We start from the raw sequence: 16,592 nt of genomic DNA, 5'->3' as shown, positions 1-16,592 counted from the left end.
ATGAATTTCTAAACTGTTTAACCGAATTTTATGATTTTTGTGCATTTATTCTAATAAGAATTGAAATAAATACAAAACTATTTCCAAAATTGCCCAAACCTTTTGTAACACTGTTATTATACAACTAGAATCTATGAAAAATGAAAAAAAGATAATTTTCATTTAGTTTTTCTATTTTTCTTTGTTTTATTCTCTTGAATAATCATTAATTGATGAATAATTATTAAAAAATTAAATTAAATTACCAAATTTTTTTGGTAAACTTTATTTACAGTGTAAATAATCTGGGAAAAATCCCAATGGTGATTTTTATGTAGTGTAATCCGATTTTGTGGATTTAAATATATTAAATCTTAGAAAATAGGAGTAAAATAGTATACTGAATATAAAAATTATCAAAATTGTTATTTAGTGTTCTACTCTACTTTAACGTCTTCTGGTAAATTTTCATGAATTTTGGATGAGTAGAATTATTTTTCCCATTATTACTCCATTACAAATACAAAAATCGGGGAAAAATAGTAACCTATTATGAAAAATTCGAAAAATATTTTTCAGAGTCTTCCAAATAGGGTAAGAGCTGCAAACATTATTATATAGACTTTTCGAATTGCTTAAAGTGGTTTTATGATTTATTTGAACTAAATAAAAAGAAAATTCAAAACCATATCAAACAGTAATAAAAATTGATGAAACTTACTGAGATGTCATCATTTACCTTACGGGTCGTTCACTAATTTATCTAGAATTTATAGATCTTAGAAAGTATTTTATATGAATTATTGACCTAATATATTGCAATAAATATAATAATTCGAGAAAAATGAATTATTTTCTGAAAAATTGTAGAACATCTCATTTTGTTGGTGGAATATAAGGAAAAATCATATTGGATCAGAAAACGTGTTTTAGATATTTATTTGGGAATAAATCTTTTATAAACCCATTTGAAAGCTTTTTAACAACATATTTTGATGATCAAGCCTCTAAGCTTGAAGATCATCACATGCATGTTAGTTTTTGGATTAAATACTACCTCCAACATCATAAAAATCATGGTTATGAACATTCATGTGAATAAGCCATCCATAAAATGGTGGAGAAGAAGAAGATATGCAAGAACTCTTAAGATTTTGAAGGAAGATTGAAGGATTTTCGTGATTACCTTGAAGAACAACCCTAGGTGGTGAAGATTTAAAGTTTAAGGTGTGTTTTTGGCTTCATTTTCTGAAAAAAAAAATTGGTTATAGATATGGGAAGAGAGAAAATGGTGTTGGGGATTTAAAGAATGAGAGATAAAAGTGAAGAAGATGGAGTGTGGGGAAGAGAAAAATCATTCAAACTTTTGGGGAAATGAGGTGTTAGTGAGGATGCACGAATTTATGAGGGAGGAGAGAGGATTTTAAATTTTCCGTCCATTAATTTTATAAACTTCTCAATTCTTTTATAAAAATTCCTCCAAATTTTATAAAATGTGTATTTTAAGTAAGATTTGTTAATAACTCTTGAGTTTTTAGCTTGTGGAATAAGATTAAATATCAATGACCTAAATTTTATTCTTCTTGAAACATTTTCATAATTTTAATTATTATAAGATAATATTATAACGTTCATAATTATTTTTATGGAGTTTTTAAGGTTAAAGTTTATAGATATGAGTTTTTATGGCTTTTAGGGTTTTGGAGTTTAATAAATCATTGGATATTAAAATAAATAGAATATTTGAGACTTCAAATTATCTTATGGTATTATAACTCTTTTATAGTTAAAAATAATGTTTGTAATTTATTTTTATCGGTTTATTGGCATTCTATGTAGTGATTCCGAGATTCAAGCGAAATTGAGGAATCAAGTATACTAGTCCTAGTCTTCAACTATGACTTAAGTTTCTATGAGACTTTGACCTAAATTATACTTCTAGGTCAAGTGCATGATGTGTTTATATGATTCATGAAAAAGAGTGATCCAAATATGGATAGTCACTACAGTTAAGTAGTAGTAGAATTCACATATCAATGTGAAATCTAAGTACAGTATCCATTGTTTCTAATTGTTTCCAATTTTCTAGTAGGTTATAACTTAGCTTCTAGTTACTAAGTCTAGTATGTTTCATTCCTATACATGCAACTAAGTTTATTCAAATCTAGAACCGACTCGAATTTTGACGGTTGTCACAGAATCCACGTGGACCCTTCCAAAATTAAAGTTATTGAGAACTGGTCAGCACCGAAGACGCCTACCAAAATTCGCCAATTTCTAGGTCTCCCTGGCTACTATCGTTGGTTCATCCATAATTTCTCATGGAATGTGAAACCTCTTACGACATTGACCCAGAAGGGCGTGGCCTTTGATTGGAAAGAGAAGTAATAGAAAGTGTTACAAACGCTGAAATGAGCCTTATGCACCGCACCGATACGATCCCTCCCAGAAGGAATAGATGACTTTGTGGTCTGTTGTGATGCATCCAATCAAGGGCTCGGATATGTTCTGATGCAACGAGGTAAGGTCATCGCCTATGCCTCGCGACAGCTAAAGACACACGAGGTCAACTACACCACACATGATCTTGAGTTAGAAGCAGCTGTGTTTGCTCTAAAGATCTGGAGACACTACCTGTATGGTACGAAAAGCATTATCTTTACGGACCACAAGAGCCTACAACATATTTTCGACCAGAAGGAGCTCAACATGAGACAATGACGGTGGGTCGAGCTACTCAATGACTACGAATGCGAAAGTCATTATCATCCGGGTAAAGCCAACGTAGTAGCTGACGCCCTGATTCGGAAAGAATACTCTGGTCGTAGAGTCAAATAATTGACTATGACTATCCATTCACACTTGTCCAGACAACTTAAGGAGGCTCAGCTCGAAGCTTTGAAACCTGAAAATGTGGCGAGTGAATCCCTAAGAGGGGTGGATAAGAACTTGGAAGTCAAGGGTGGCGGAGCCTTATATCTCAGGGACCAGATCTGGACACTAAAACACGGTGGCTTCAGAGACTTGGTCATGACCAAAGCATACAACACCGATATTATGTCCGCACAGGTTCAGATAAGATGTATCTAGATCTTAAAAAGTTATACTGGTGGCCTAACATGAAAGCAGAGATCACTACCTTTGTAAGTAAATGTCTTACTTGCGCCAAGGTCGAGGTCGAATACCAAAAACCCTCCAGACTACTACAGCAACCGGAGATACTAGAATGGAAGTGGGATCAGACCACGATAGACTTCATAACCATGTTTCCCAAAACAACGGGTGGTCTCGATACCATATGGGTGATCGTTGACAGGTTAACAAAGTCTGCACACTTCCTGCCTATCAAAGAGACAGACAAAATAAAGAAGCTAACAAGAACATACATTAGGGAAGTAGTACAACTACATGGTGTTTCCATATCCATTATCTCTGATAGAGATAGTAGATTCACTTCGAGGTTCTGGCAGTCGCTACAAAGTTCCCTAGGAACCAGGTTGGACATGAGTACAGCCTACCATCCTCAAACCGACAGACAAAGTGAGAGGACTATTCAAACATTGGAAGATATGTTGCGAGCTTGTGTGATCGACTTTGGGAAGGCATGGGATACCCATTTACCCCTTGTCAAGTTTTCCTACAACAATAGTTATTACACGAGCATAAAGGTTGCTCCATTTGAAGCCCTCTATGGACGAAAGCAGATACCCTGTGTGTTGGGCTGAGGTGGGTGACACCTAGTTAGTTAAAGGACGAGTTCCTGATAGCATTCTCATAGGGCCGGAGATCATTCGAGAAACAACAAAGAAGTTCGTTCAGATTCGTGAACGATTGAAAGCCTCTAGAGACCGACAGAAAATCTACACTGAAAAGAGAAGGAAACCTTTGGAATTCCAGGTGGGAGACCACATTCTTTTGAAAGTCTCACCCTAGAAAGGCTTGATATGTTTCGGAAAGCGTGGGAAGCTCAATCCAAGATACATAAGGCCTTTCGAGATTCTTGCTAGAATCGGCCCTGTGGCTTATAAACTCAATCTACCACGCGAACTTAGTAACATACATTCTACTTTCCACGTCTCCAACTTGAAAAGGTGCCTATCCAATGAGACTCTTGTAATTCCACTCGACGAGATCGAGATCAATGAGAGCCTCAACTTCGTGGAAGAACCTATGGAGATTATGGACCGAGAGGTCAAGCAAATGAAGAAAAGTCGTATCACGATAGTGAAGGTTCACTAGAATGCCAAGCGACGACCTGAATTTACTTGGGAGTGCGAAGATCAAATCAAACTGAAATATCCTCATATTTTCACTTAGTTATTTGTAACTACTTACTTGCTTAAACTCTAATTTTGGGACAAAATTCTATCTAACGGGGGATGATATGACACCCCGAAATTTTTATCTTGTACACTTATTCAAGTCAATCAAATTTAGACTTGTTTTTGGCTATCTTCTAGCATTGTTTGGAGTTAATTAGAGTGTTCTAAGCCTAGTACCTTCAAAGTTAGGGCTTAGAAATAAGTCCCACAAGTGCAATACTTCAAAAATTGGCCAAACACTTCAACCTAAGGAGTGTACGGCCGTACACATGGAGTGTAAGGCCGTACACCCCCTTTTGGTCGTACACTCAGAGTGTTAGCCTCTTTTCATCTCTTTTCACACTCTTAAGGCCGAAAATCACTTCTCTCTCAAGTATCATCCGATTTTGCCTTCAAATCTTCAAGTTGTAAGTGTTTTCTTCCATCTATTTGATGACTCATTACTCTATCTAGTAAAGATCTACCATTTCATCCATGAAACTACTCATTTCGTTTAGATCTTCAATTGTTCATCAACACCAAGAACACCTACTAAGTTTTTGGGCTACAAACACCCCTAAAGGCTTCTATATCGTAAGTACCACTCCTCATACTTGTTACTTATTGATTTACTCCTTAGAAAATGACCAAAAGATGATCAATGAGGAGTGTACGGCTGTACACACCCCATGTGGCCGTACACCTCTCCATTTGGTGCTTAAAGGCCTTAAAACTCATGTTCTAGGCTAGCACTTGATCAAGAACACTTAGAGAATGAAATATAGAACTTTGGAATACACTTTTGACCATTTTTACATAATCAAAAAGGGTGTACGTCCGTACAGTCCTTGTGTGGCCGTACACACCCTTTTTAGGGTCTAAAATGGCATTTAACTTTCAATAAGGTTAAGCATTGGTCAAGACACACCCACTAGATGCTTAAGAGGACTTTAGAACACAAAATGGCATGTTTCACCATGATTGTACGGTCATACACTCACTTAGGTCGTACACTCTGGCCGTACACACCCATGAGACACAATATCCTGGCCTTACACTCCTATGTGTGGCCATACGCCCATTATATGCAACCCTTTGTACTTCTAACACTTGAATCTAAGTATTTTCTATGACCAAGGGTGTCCTTACTTGTATAATTAGTTGTTTAAACACTAATTGTATACATATATCTATCATTATATTATGAATAGGATCCGTGTGTGTGCTCAACTCTTCACTTGACACTTAGCATTCTATACCACTCGTTCAACCAAACCACTCCCTACAGGTGAGTTCATACCCCTTAATCTACCTTTTAAATAATTTTAAATGCTTTTATAGGGGGGAATACAAGTTGAAAAATTATAGTTATTATATCAATCACATGTGATTAATAACTATTAAACAAATGGATTTACTATACTTTTAACTATTTTATCAAACAAACTACTTCAAAATGTTTATCAAACCCTTTTACATGCTAAACTCTTTATCAAACTTGTTATTATAAGCCAAACCTTTTCTTTTAACTCTTTCAAACTTATATATTGTCAAAACCATGTCTAATGCATATATAGTTATACAAGTAAGGTTGGAAGGACTTAGGACAGATAACTCACTTTATTTCTTGTTCCTTGTTTGGTTGTGGACTTAGAGTACCCTCTTGTTTGTCTGAGTATCGTTTGATCCTTGGTTATATATTATGTATATATGTATAGACATAAAATCTTTTATCTCAGTTCAACACACTCATTCATATAAACAACTCTCTACTACTAAATTATAATAGGTATAGTTTAGGAAGCCACTACTCACTATTTCTAGTACAATGAAACATACAAAGAGTCAATTCATACATGAGTCAATACATACTATAAAGAGAAACAGATAGAGCATACTATAACGAGAAACAATACATAGTATAAAGGGAAATAGATACAGAATACTATAACGAGAAACAATACATACTATACACTATACAAAAGAACATACTAGGATGAGAAACAAGAGAACATACTACATACTAGATAGAGAGAACATACACTACACCAGTACATACAATACATATACAAGAATACTATAACATAAATGTGAACCCCTACTTCGGGGCATGGCATCACTGCTATGGCTCGTTTTGTAACCAGAGTCTCCTGGAGGGAGAGCGTGAATTTATGTATAGATATATATAGGACTGACCGTCCTACACCTTGCTGCTAGCTATAGTGGGACCTATAGGTCTACTGGTGACGAATGTCATTCCATTTTGACGTCTTCGAGCATCGTGTTTTACTAGTCGATCAAGTATGGTGATAATTATATCACATTATACCTTAATTAACAATCGGTTTAAGGTAGTTAGTACAACAGTAGTTACTATAATACAACACTACACTACTTTATTACTTTCCCATTGCATTCACATTGTGATCTTCTCACATAAACGGTAATGTAAAAGCTATATTTTGTTAATAATAGTCACACTTGGGAAAATACACACATTTACAAGAAACAAACAAACAGAACATTTGATGCCTTGGTAGAAGGCTACTTTTAGTAGAAAATACAGGATTTTCTAGGAGATACAAACATTTACTACAAACTTTTACAAACTTATACATCAAACACTTACAAACATTTTCATACAAACAATGACACAAAAATGCTTATGAACTCACCAGCTTTAAAGCTGATAAACTCTTTCAAAATAACCTGTATTCTCAGGACATCAGTAGACAGGTACCGATGCCAGGTTTTAAGAAAATGGAGCACATTTAAGACCCGTCTCTTATTTTGATCATTAATATTTTTGGTGTCTTATAAACTATACAAAACACACTTGTATTTAATTATATTATTAATGCAATGGATGATGTTGTTGCTTGTTTACTATTATGCCTTGTTGTGATACTGTACATGACGTCCTCCGCCTCGGAACGTTTCCGCCGTTCAGGTTTTGGGGTGTGACATACAATCCAAGGGGTGACAAATGTCAACATTGGTACTACCGTCTAGTATGGTTATGAGATACTCGCTGGCGGAAATAATGACTCATGCACATAGTAATACACTTCTCGAACACCGCCATACAATAGTATATTTATGATTGCTTTTATATAACTAGTTTGTATTAAGTAATCATAGTAGGATATTATTGTTACGTATAGGATCGGATTTAAACACATCATTAGTGATTTTATTATTTTAATAATAAAACTATACATTCCCAGTTTAAGTATGGCATATTTACTTACATTCATGGTCTTGGTTCATATAAGACGACATCTTACTTTTAGGAAAATATAGGATTTTCCTCGTTCAAATACATTCATTTTGTACAATAACGATATACAACATCATTCTTAAGAAAATATAGGATTTTCTGGAAACAAACACGGACTTTTCAAATGACATTCATCTACACAAATAACAACTTATGAACTCACCAACTTAAATGTTGACACTTTTTCTTTGAAATAACTTGTATTCTCAGGAAATCGTTAAACCAGGTTAGCAACTGCTTTTGAAGACTTACGCTCAGACGTTAGTTTAAATTTTTGGACATCATATTGTAATTGACTTTTGCAAACCTGTAATACTACAATCATTTAAACTTTTCAATTATGTATATGATGGTAGTGTGTACTTTCTTTACTATTCATTTGTTATGATACTGTACATGACATCCTTCGCCCCCGAATGTTTCTGTCATTCTGGTTTGGGGGTGTGATAGATATTGGAAGAGAGGCATGAATCATAATGGAACAAACCATGTCAAGTAAGGTCCGATTATGCATTTTAGCTACACCATTTAGTTGTGGTGTCCTAGGAAGTGTCAATTGTGAAAAAATTCCATGTTCCTTCAGATAGTCATTAAACTTGATACTAAGATACTCACCAAGTCTATCAATTTGTAGCATCTTTATCTTTTTGTCCAATTGGTTCTCTACTTCGTTCTTAAACTCTTTGAACCTTTCAAATGTTCCCAATTTATGTTTGATCAAGTAAACATAACCATATCTACTGTAATAATCAGCAAATGTAATGTAGTAACGATTTGCATCCTTTGTGGCAAATCTAAATGGTACACACACATCCGTATAGATTAGGACAAACAAATCTTTACCTCTTTTACATGTTCCAGTGAAAGGTGATTTAGTCATCTTTCCCACCAAACAAGACTCGCATTCATCGTCTGATTTTAGGTCAAACGATTCCAACACTCCATCATTTTGGAGTTGGGCAATACATTTCTTGTTTATCTACCCAAGACGACAATGCCATAGGCATGACTTGTCTAAACTATTAGAAGAACCAATATTATACACATTGTTGCCAAATTCATTCACACAAACAATAGTTTCATACACACCATCACAGGTATAAGCTTTAAAAATAAATTCACCATTAAAATAAACTAAAATAGTACCATCATTATTATCAAAACCATAATGATATCCTTGTCTAAATAAAGCATAAAAATATATAATGGATCGAGCCATTTCTGGTGAACAATAACATTTATCCAAATCAACCCTAATACTATCAAACATAAGCTTATAAGTATTAATCTTGGTAACATCCAATCTTCGCTTATCCCCCATGATTAGGTTTAGCTTCCCATGCTCGGCCTCTTCACTTTCCTTTAGTCCATGTATATCAAAATAAATGTTTAAACCACATATTATATCCATAACCCAAGAATTCAAAATATAAGTATTATTGACTTGAATAGAATACGTACCAGAAGAAGACTCAATTGCTTTGGCCTTGGTATGTTTCACTTCTTGCAAGTACTTGGGGTAGCTTCTTTTTTAATGGCCCTTTTGTCCACAAAGAAAGCACACGACTTCCTTTGGATCCGTAACATGACGAGTATTGAAATTGGGTTTTCCTTTTGATCCATTGACTCTCCATGATGGACCTTCCCTTTCTATTTGGATTGGGAAGGTGCTTTCTCTTATTTTCTTTGCTTTAGTGGACAGGCATCATAGGGGCACTTGCAGAAATGTTGGAATGAGACTTCTTCATTCATGCTTCAGCCATTTTCAACAAATTTTGAATCTCAATAAACGTGGTCTCTATATTATTCTAATGATATGTTAATACAAACTGATCATAACTACTAGGTAGATATTTGAGGACCATGTCAATGGCAAGGTCCTTATCAAAGTTCACATTAAGCTTCTCCAATCATTCCACATGCCTCTTTATTTTTTGCACATGAGCGCACACATATTCCCCTTCTTTGAGTTTGCACGCCATAATGGACTTGACCACTTCATAATGCTCTTGTCTTTCTTTCTTGTGGAATATTTGAGACAAGGCCAAGTTAAGTTCATATGGCCAATAATCCTCGTAAGTCTTTTGGAGCTTAGGAGTCATAGTTGCAATCATAATGTAAGAGACGTTTGTAGCATCGTCCGCATGTTGATCGTATTCAACAAACTCCTCCGGAGTGGCGATTTCTTTACCAAATTTCTAGAATAGGAGTAGTAAGAAGATACTCTTCGTTCTTGTAGCGAAGAATCGTCTTTAGATTTCTCATCCAGTCCATGTAGTTTGGACTGATAATCTTTTCCTTAGTAAGGAATGATAGTAGAGTGAAGTTGTGGTTTGAGGGAGGAGGTGGAGGAGAAGGAAGTTCACCAGTTGAAGACATTTTTCTTTCTGGAAATAAAGACATGGTATTAGTTAGTTAACCCAATCCTTGATATTTTAAATCAAATTAATATTCAAGGCTAGGATCCAATAATGCAATTCGAAATTAAGAAAAACTATGTTTTAATCTAATTATGAATTCATTTAAGGTAGGTAATGCATTTTACCAATTTCTATATATATGAAATTCCTAGATCATTTGAGATTAATTGAATCTTATCAATGGCACGTTTAATCTAAATTATTCTCTTCAATTTGTGACTAGGGTGCCGAGGATCACAAACAAGATGTGAATAACCATGCAAAACCGCTTAACAACCTTAATGTCATTTATCATCTCATATTAATGTGCTAGTAAACCACACACGGTCCATTAATTCATGATAATTTTTGAGTTGTGCCGTTATTTCAACTATATAGTCCCTAATTAGTGTTTTTGTTAACCACACATGCTCCACAAACGTCTCATAAAGATTGATGTAGCTTTTCAAGGACTAGCATAAACTTTCAAATTTTTCTTAAAGTAAGTAGAGAGAGAAATTTTAAAGTGTTCTATTACTTTATAGAATTATACTTTAATGAGGTTATGTCCTATTTAACCCGTTTGATTAACGACCATCCACCATATAAAGGAGTGGTGGGTAAGAGTGGACACCCAATGACAGTCATTTTATAGCTCGCTTCCTTATACCCTCCTTAGAGTATGACTTCATGAATGAGGCCTCCTATTGATTCAACTGACCCAAGTTATATATAGAGTATTAAACTTTTGTTGTCATTACTTAAATCAAATTTACTTTTTGAAAAAAAGAATACTCTTGTATTCAAAATGTCAATAAATTTTTTTCCTATAATTTTGGACTTGACTTATTTGATTATAAACAAAAAGTCCATTTTACTCTTTTAACTAATTTACATTAAAAAGAAATAATTCTTTTTTGCTTTTAATTACTATCATACCATTGTGAAACAAAACCCTTGATTTCCTAAATCTAATGGTTAGGATTGAGTTATAAAGTAACACAATAGACGCTAGTTGCAAATGATTGTAACCCTATATATATATATATATATATATATATATATATATATATATATATATATATATGCGTGTGTATGTGTGTGTATGTATGCGTGTGTGGTTAGGATCAGTGGAGAACCTAAAGATTTCTGAAAAAGCAAAATCTTTTTTCCTGATATGTTTTTAGAAAAAAAAATTGCACAAACCACATATATGCATACATGCATGGCAATTCACTGACCGTTTGTTACAACTAGCATTTTACCTAGGAAATTATATTCCTGTGTAACCATTCAGCCATTGTAAAACATATACTCTAAGTAAATATCACTCAGTGCTCATTTAAATTCATCTTTCATGTTCAACAAAGAACCTGAAAACCCCAGGAATCCATGTTTAAGTCTATTTTGGGCTTAGTACCCTTAAATGGGCTCTAATTGGACTCACTTCCATAAATATATAACATTTTGGACCATTTGGGCCTAGAAAAAATCATTCTAACCCTAATGGGCCTTATTGAGCCATAACCACTCCAATAAACCCTAATGGACCTAAAACCCATTCCTTTATCACATGTTGGGCCGTAAGTGCTTCCAAGGGCCCAATGGGCCAAATATTTTATGATTAGGTTCCAAAAATCCTAACTAAAGTTTAATGGGCTCAAACTATTCCATTCTTATCTTTTTGGCCCAAACTCTCAGCCCAACACCATTTAACAAAAAAAAAGAAATGAAATGGGGGGGATTGACTTTAGAGGTGTCACCTCCATATTATTCACCATGTAACAAGGAATGGTTTCTCATATTTCCATGCAACTCAAAACTTCTCTCTCTTTTTCTTCCCATCAGCCGAAGATACACACATACATACTCCATTTGCAAATTTCTCTAAAACATTCACAAGAACACTCCTTCCTCTTATCTCTAAGTTTCGAGATCTTCAGCATCTTCAAGAAGGTTTTCACCACCAAAAATCATCATTCTTGGTAAGTCATTACACATTCAAGCTGTATAACTTCTTTCTCATGTTAGATCACTCCTTCTAAACAAGCATTTGGTGATCATACTCCTAGAAAACTTCTTAAGCTCGAAATCTACATCAAGGTGTTGCTAGGACCAAAAATCTCTACATCACCTATTCAAAAACCGAAACATCAGAGCAAAGGTGAGTTCTAACCCCCTTGTTTTCGTTTTTTATATGATTTTTGGGGGAGAATACAAGTAAAATGTGTAGATGTATGTGTTATATGCATGTCTTGTGTGATTTCTTAGTTTATTTTGTAAAAATATGTTAGATCTTAGCAAATCACAACTTCTTAAGTAACATTGAGTTAAGATCCATGAACTAAGAGACCTTATACATCATATCATCAAGTTAAGAGTGTCATATGTTTAAGACATAAAAATTTAAGGCAAAAACTTGTTAAGGGTCAAAACTGTTGAGAAAACAAAAGATAAGGGTAAAAAGCAACATTTATGTCCTAAAAAGAATCAAACAGGTTCTACTTGTATAAAAATGGATTTTTATGATAAACATGCCTTTGAAAGGGGAAAAATGTAAATTTTGGCTTAATGGGCCAAACATTTGGGCCTCACGGTTTTGGGCCCAAAAATTGTGAAAAAGGGAAAGTTTTGGGACTAAAAATGTTATTTAAGCAAAATTTGAGTCATAAATGTAAATAAACCAAATTTAGGGGTGAAAATAACATTTACTTCCAAATTGGACCAAAAATGTAACTTTTATTAAAATTGGGCCGAAAGTGTAAATTTTTACAAACAAGGGGCTAAAAATTCACTTTTCTGCAAAAATATATAATTTTGTACTAAAACCATGAATTTATAGACATTAGGGACAAAATTACAAATTCTTACAAATTATGGACTAAAGTGTCATTTTTACAAAACTTTGGGCCTTAATTGAAAATTTGAGGCTTTTGACCAAAAATGTTGTCTTACGAAAAAGGAGACTTTTTATAATAAATTTGGTAAACCATGAGCTTAAATAAACAACGTAACAAAAACGAACAGACGAAATACATCGATAATAGTTTTATTGGGCCTAATATGCACATTACGTGGCTAATGGGCCTTAAGGGCCCATTCAAGTGTATATTGAGCCCAATATTTTTCCATGACCTATTTACTGGGCCTTGCGACCCATTTACATGTTAATTTGGGCCTGAGTCATGGGTCACATTTTTATTGGGCCTTTGTGGTCCATTTACATGCCTATTGGGCCCAAATTACCCACTTGCATGTTATTGGACCTTTGTGATCCATTTACATGCTAATTGGGCTTGGGCTAAAATTCACATGCTTAGTAGATCGTAACAATACCCTTACATAACTATTGAACTTCGTATACTTATATATGTACCTTTGGGTTTGATAACATACCACATACACATAAACATTAAACATAGTACGAAAGGTTAAGAATCTAGTGAGACGTGTCGGTTGGCACCTTGAGTGTACAATCGTAGCTTGTAGTTATAATCAGAGTCTCCTGGAGGGAGAGCGAGAGTTTGTGTATAGATCTATACGGGGTGACCCCTCACGCCTTAGATGTTCGCTACAGCTAGACTAGGCCAATCTAGGGCGACAAAACCTTGAGCAAATATCGGCATTTGGAAAAATGTCAAGATAGGCAACCTAGTCATTATCATGTATGGTTAGAACGACTCATATTGAGATTCAATACCAAATTTAACATTTCTAAGATCAACCCTTCAATTTTGTCAATACAAAATAACTTACTTAACGATACAAGAACCTCGACATTATTATAAATCAGAAAATATCAGATTTTCTAGGAAAATATTCATATACAATTATCACTTCCTTACAATACAAGGAAATCTAAACTACATCCATATATGTTAGAACATTTAAATTCACACATGCATTTATACTTGATTTTCACATCATTTTCAGACATTTTACAGAAAATATCGGATTTTCCGGGTTTTTACGAAAGATACAAACACTTTTACTCAAACATGCTTATGAACTCACCAACATTATATATGTTGACCATTTTCAAAATAACTTGTATTCTTAGGTAATCGTTAAGTAGGAAGATTTTCAAGTATGTATGAATTTATTGTGTGTAACATCACTCATCGTACAATAAATACTTTGAATTTATGTAATTTATAACAATGTACTTGATGTGAACAATGCTGATTGTTATATGTAATGTTGGTGGTGAATGTGTTATGTTTCATGTATATTCATTGTGATGATAATTCAATTGTTATTCACACAAGCCCCGAGACATTTTCGTCGTCTGGTTTGGGGGTGTGACAGGTTGGTATCAGAGCAATGTTTATAGTGAACTAGAATATCTAACCATACATGATTTGCAACTATAAACACGATGGGACTACATAACTCTGAACAAAATAAAAAAAAATCACACTTATGTGCGCATAATAACCTTACAATATTTAATAAAAGCTTCTGGAGGAAATTGAACACTATGATTAAACCTGGGCAGTTATGTAGTCATATTAGGGATGAATATAGTCTGATCAACTATATTTATTTGGAATATGACCAACATGTGTTCGGGAGTAGTCGTAGCGGGAGATGAATCCAAAAGTCTACCTCACTCTCCAATAACTCTGGGAACCCAAAACCTAAATAATTAAAAATATACTATAGGGATAACCAAAACATGATTTATTTATGCACTCTCGTGCAGTCAGTATGGCTGGTTTCCGCCACCCTGGAGATCCCTACTTTCCCAATCAGGGAAATAACGGATGGCTAGAGGAATCTGAAGAGGAACCTGAAGAGGACCCTGAGGAAGAAGAAATTAAAGAGGGACCTGTGGAACCCGTGGCAGACGATGGAGAAGAAGAGTCTGGTGATGACATAGATGATGATTCGGATGCAGTGTCCGTAGTCATCAACCCACCATACCCAATGTGGGTGTCGGCTCACCGAATGGGCCGTAGTAGCCCTACACCTCCCTGGGTATCGACATTTGGAAGTGGAGCAAACAGTAGGGACAGTGACCCCCGTTTGGCATGGCACGTGAGTTCTATGACTTGAGGGATGGTGGACTGGCTGATCGAGCACTTCCAGTCGTGGTGAGACGATTGAAGGATACTGGCAATCTGGATCAGAGCAACGCCGACCAGATGCACCAGATGCGAGCAAGAGTTGCACGGGCAGAGTAGGAAACACGAGAGGTTATCCAGGAGTTCCACATGAGGCAGGTGAGGTGGGAGGCTCGACTTCGAGACGCGAAGCGACAGGTGGCTCGCCTTCAGGGAGCATCCACTTGCTCAGCACCACCCCCTGGCGCACCCCACCATGAATAGGACTAGCCATATCTATCGTTAGTATTATGTTTATGTGATCTATGCCATGTAATATCGACTCTATGTTTAAGTGATCACACTACTCATAGGGTCGTCATGCTGCCGGATTTTATATTACTCCATTGTACTGTATGCCTTCTGGCAAATTTTCATGTATCAAAACTATTAGTATTAATGAAAATGCTTTAAGTTTTATCATGACGTTGTCATCTACTATGTGTTTTGTATTCCTTGTTTTATGTTAATGCATGAAATTACTTAAATACACACGCTATACACCTAGTCTATGGGATCCCAAACTCGCAAAACAATAGGCACTCAACATCTTTCCGTTCCATGACAGAAAGATGCCTCAAATACCCAACCATGGAAACAATGCAACACCGACCCCACCTGAGATAAACTCGGTTGCATTCCAGGTAGCAGTGTCCGCTGCGGTCACTGCAGCACTTGCACAGATTCGCAATTGGAACAACGATGAAGGCAAAAGACAAGGAACCGGAAGCACAAATCAAGGGACAAACCATGGAGTCGCACGACCATGCACCTACAAGGACTTCACCAATGCCAAACCTCGAACCTTTAATGGGATAGGAGGCATAATAGCCCTGAAGCGATGGATTGAGAAAGTAGAATCCGTTTTTGAAATGTGTGTGACAACCCGAATCTTTTTCTTTTCTCGTTATCCAAATTCCGTTAATAAATTTTGAATTTTATTGGAATTCTGTCAAACCCCTTGGTTTGAAATAATTATTACACTTTTTATAATTAAAATTATATACGAGTCGGAAGCAGAAATCACGCGAAGCCCGAAATTTCTTGAAAAATCAAAACTGTTTTCGGCCTAAGGGAGTTTACGGTTGTAAACCTGTTTGCGGTCGTAAACCCGTTTGCGGTTGGGCCAGGTGGACCCCACCACCGACCATACCCCTAGACTATAAATACTGGGCCCCCACCCTCATTTCAACCTTCTTGGCCGGAAACACCCACCTTCTATCTCTAGACCTCTTGACCGTAAACACCAAAAAGCCCTTCTTTCACCTGAAAAACATCAGGAATCGTCATTTGGGGCCGTTTGGGAGCATCTGGAGCGCTTTTTCGTCAAAAACAAGCACCCTAGTTCTTGATTTTACAGCCGTAATCCTTCAGATATTCAAAAGCCGCAAAATTAGTTCACGTCCGTAAACTCCATTCACAGCCACACACCCAGTTCACGGCCGTAAACCCCCTTTACGGCCGGAAACAACTCCTTAGTGGTGAAAAGCCTGTTTCTTTGGTTTAACCAAGTCCCGGTAACATTCCT

Source organism: Lactuca serriola, chromosome 5 (assembly GCF_051521515.1).
Source record: "Lactuca serriola cultivar US96UC23 chromosome 5, Lser_US96UC23_V15, whole genome shotgun sequence".
Lineage (NCBI taxonomy): Eukaryota > Viridiplantae > Streptophyta > Magnoliopsida > Asterales > Asteraceae > Lactuca > Lactuca serriola.
This window is presented reverse-complemented; position numbering follows the sequence as displayed.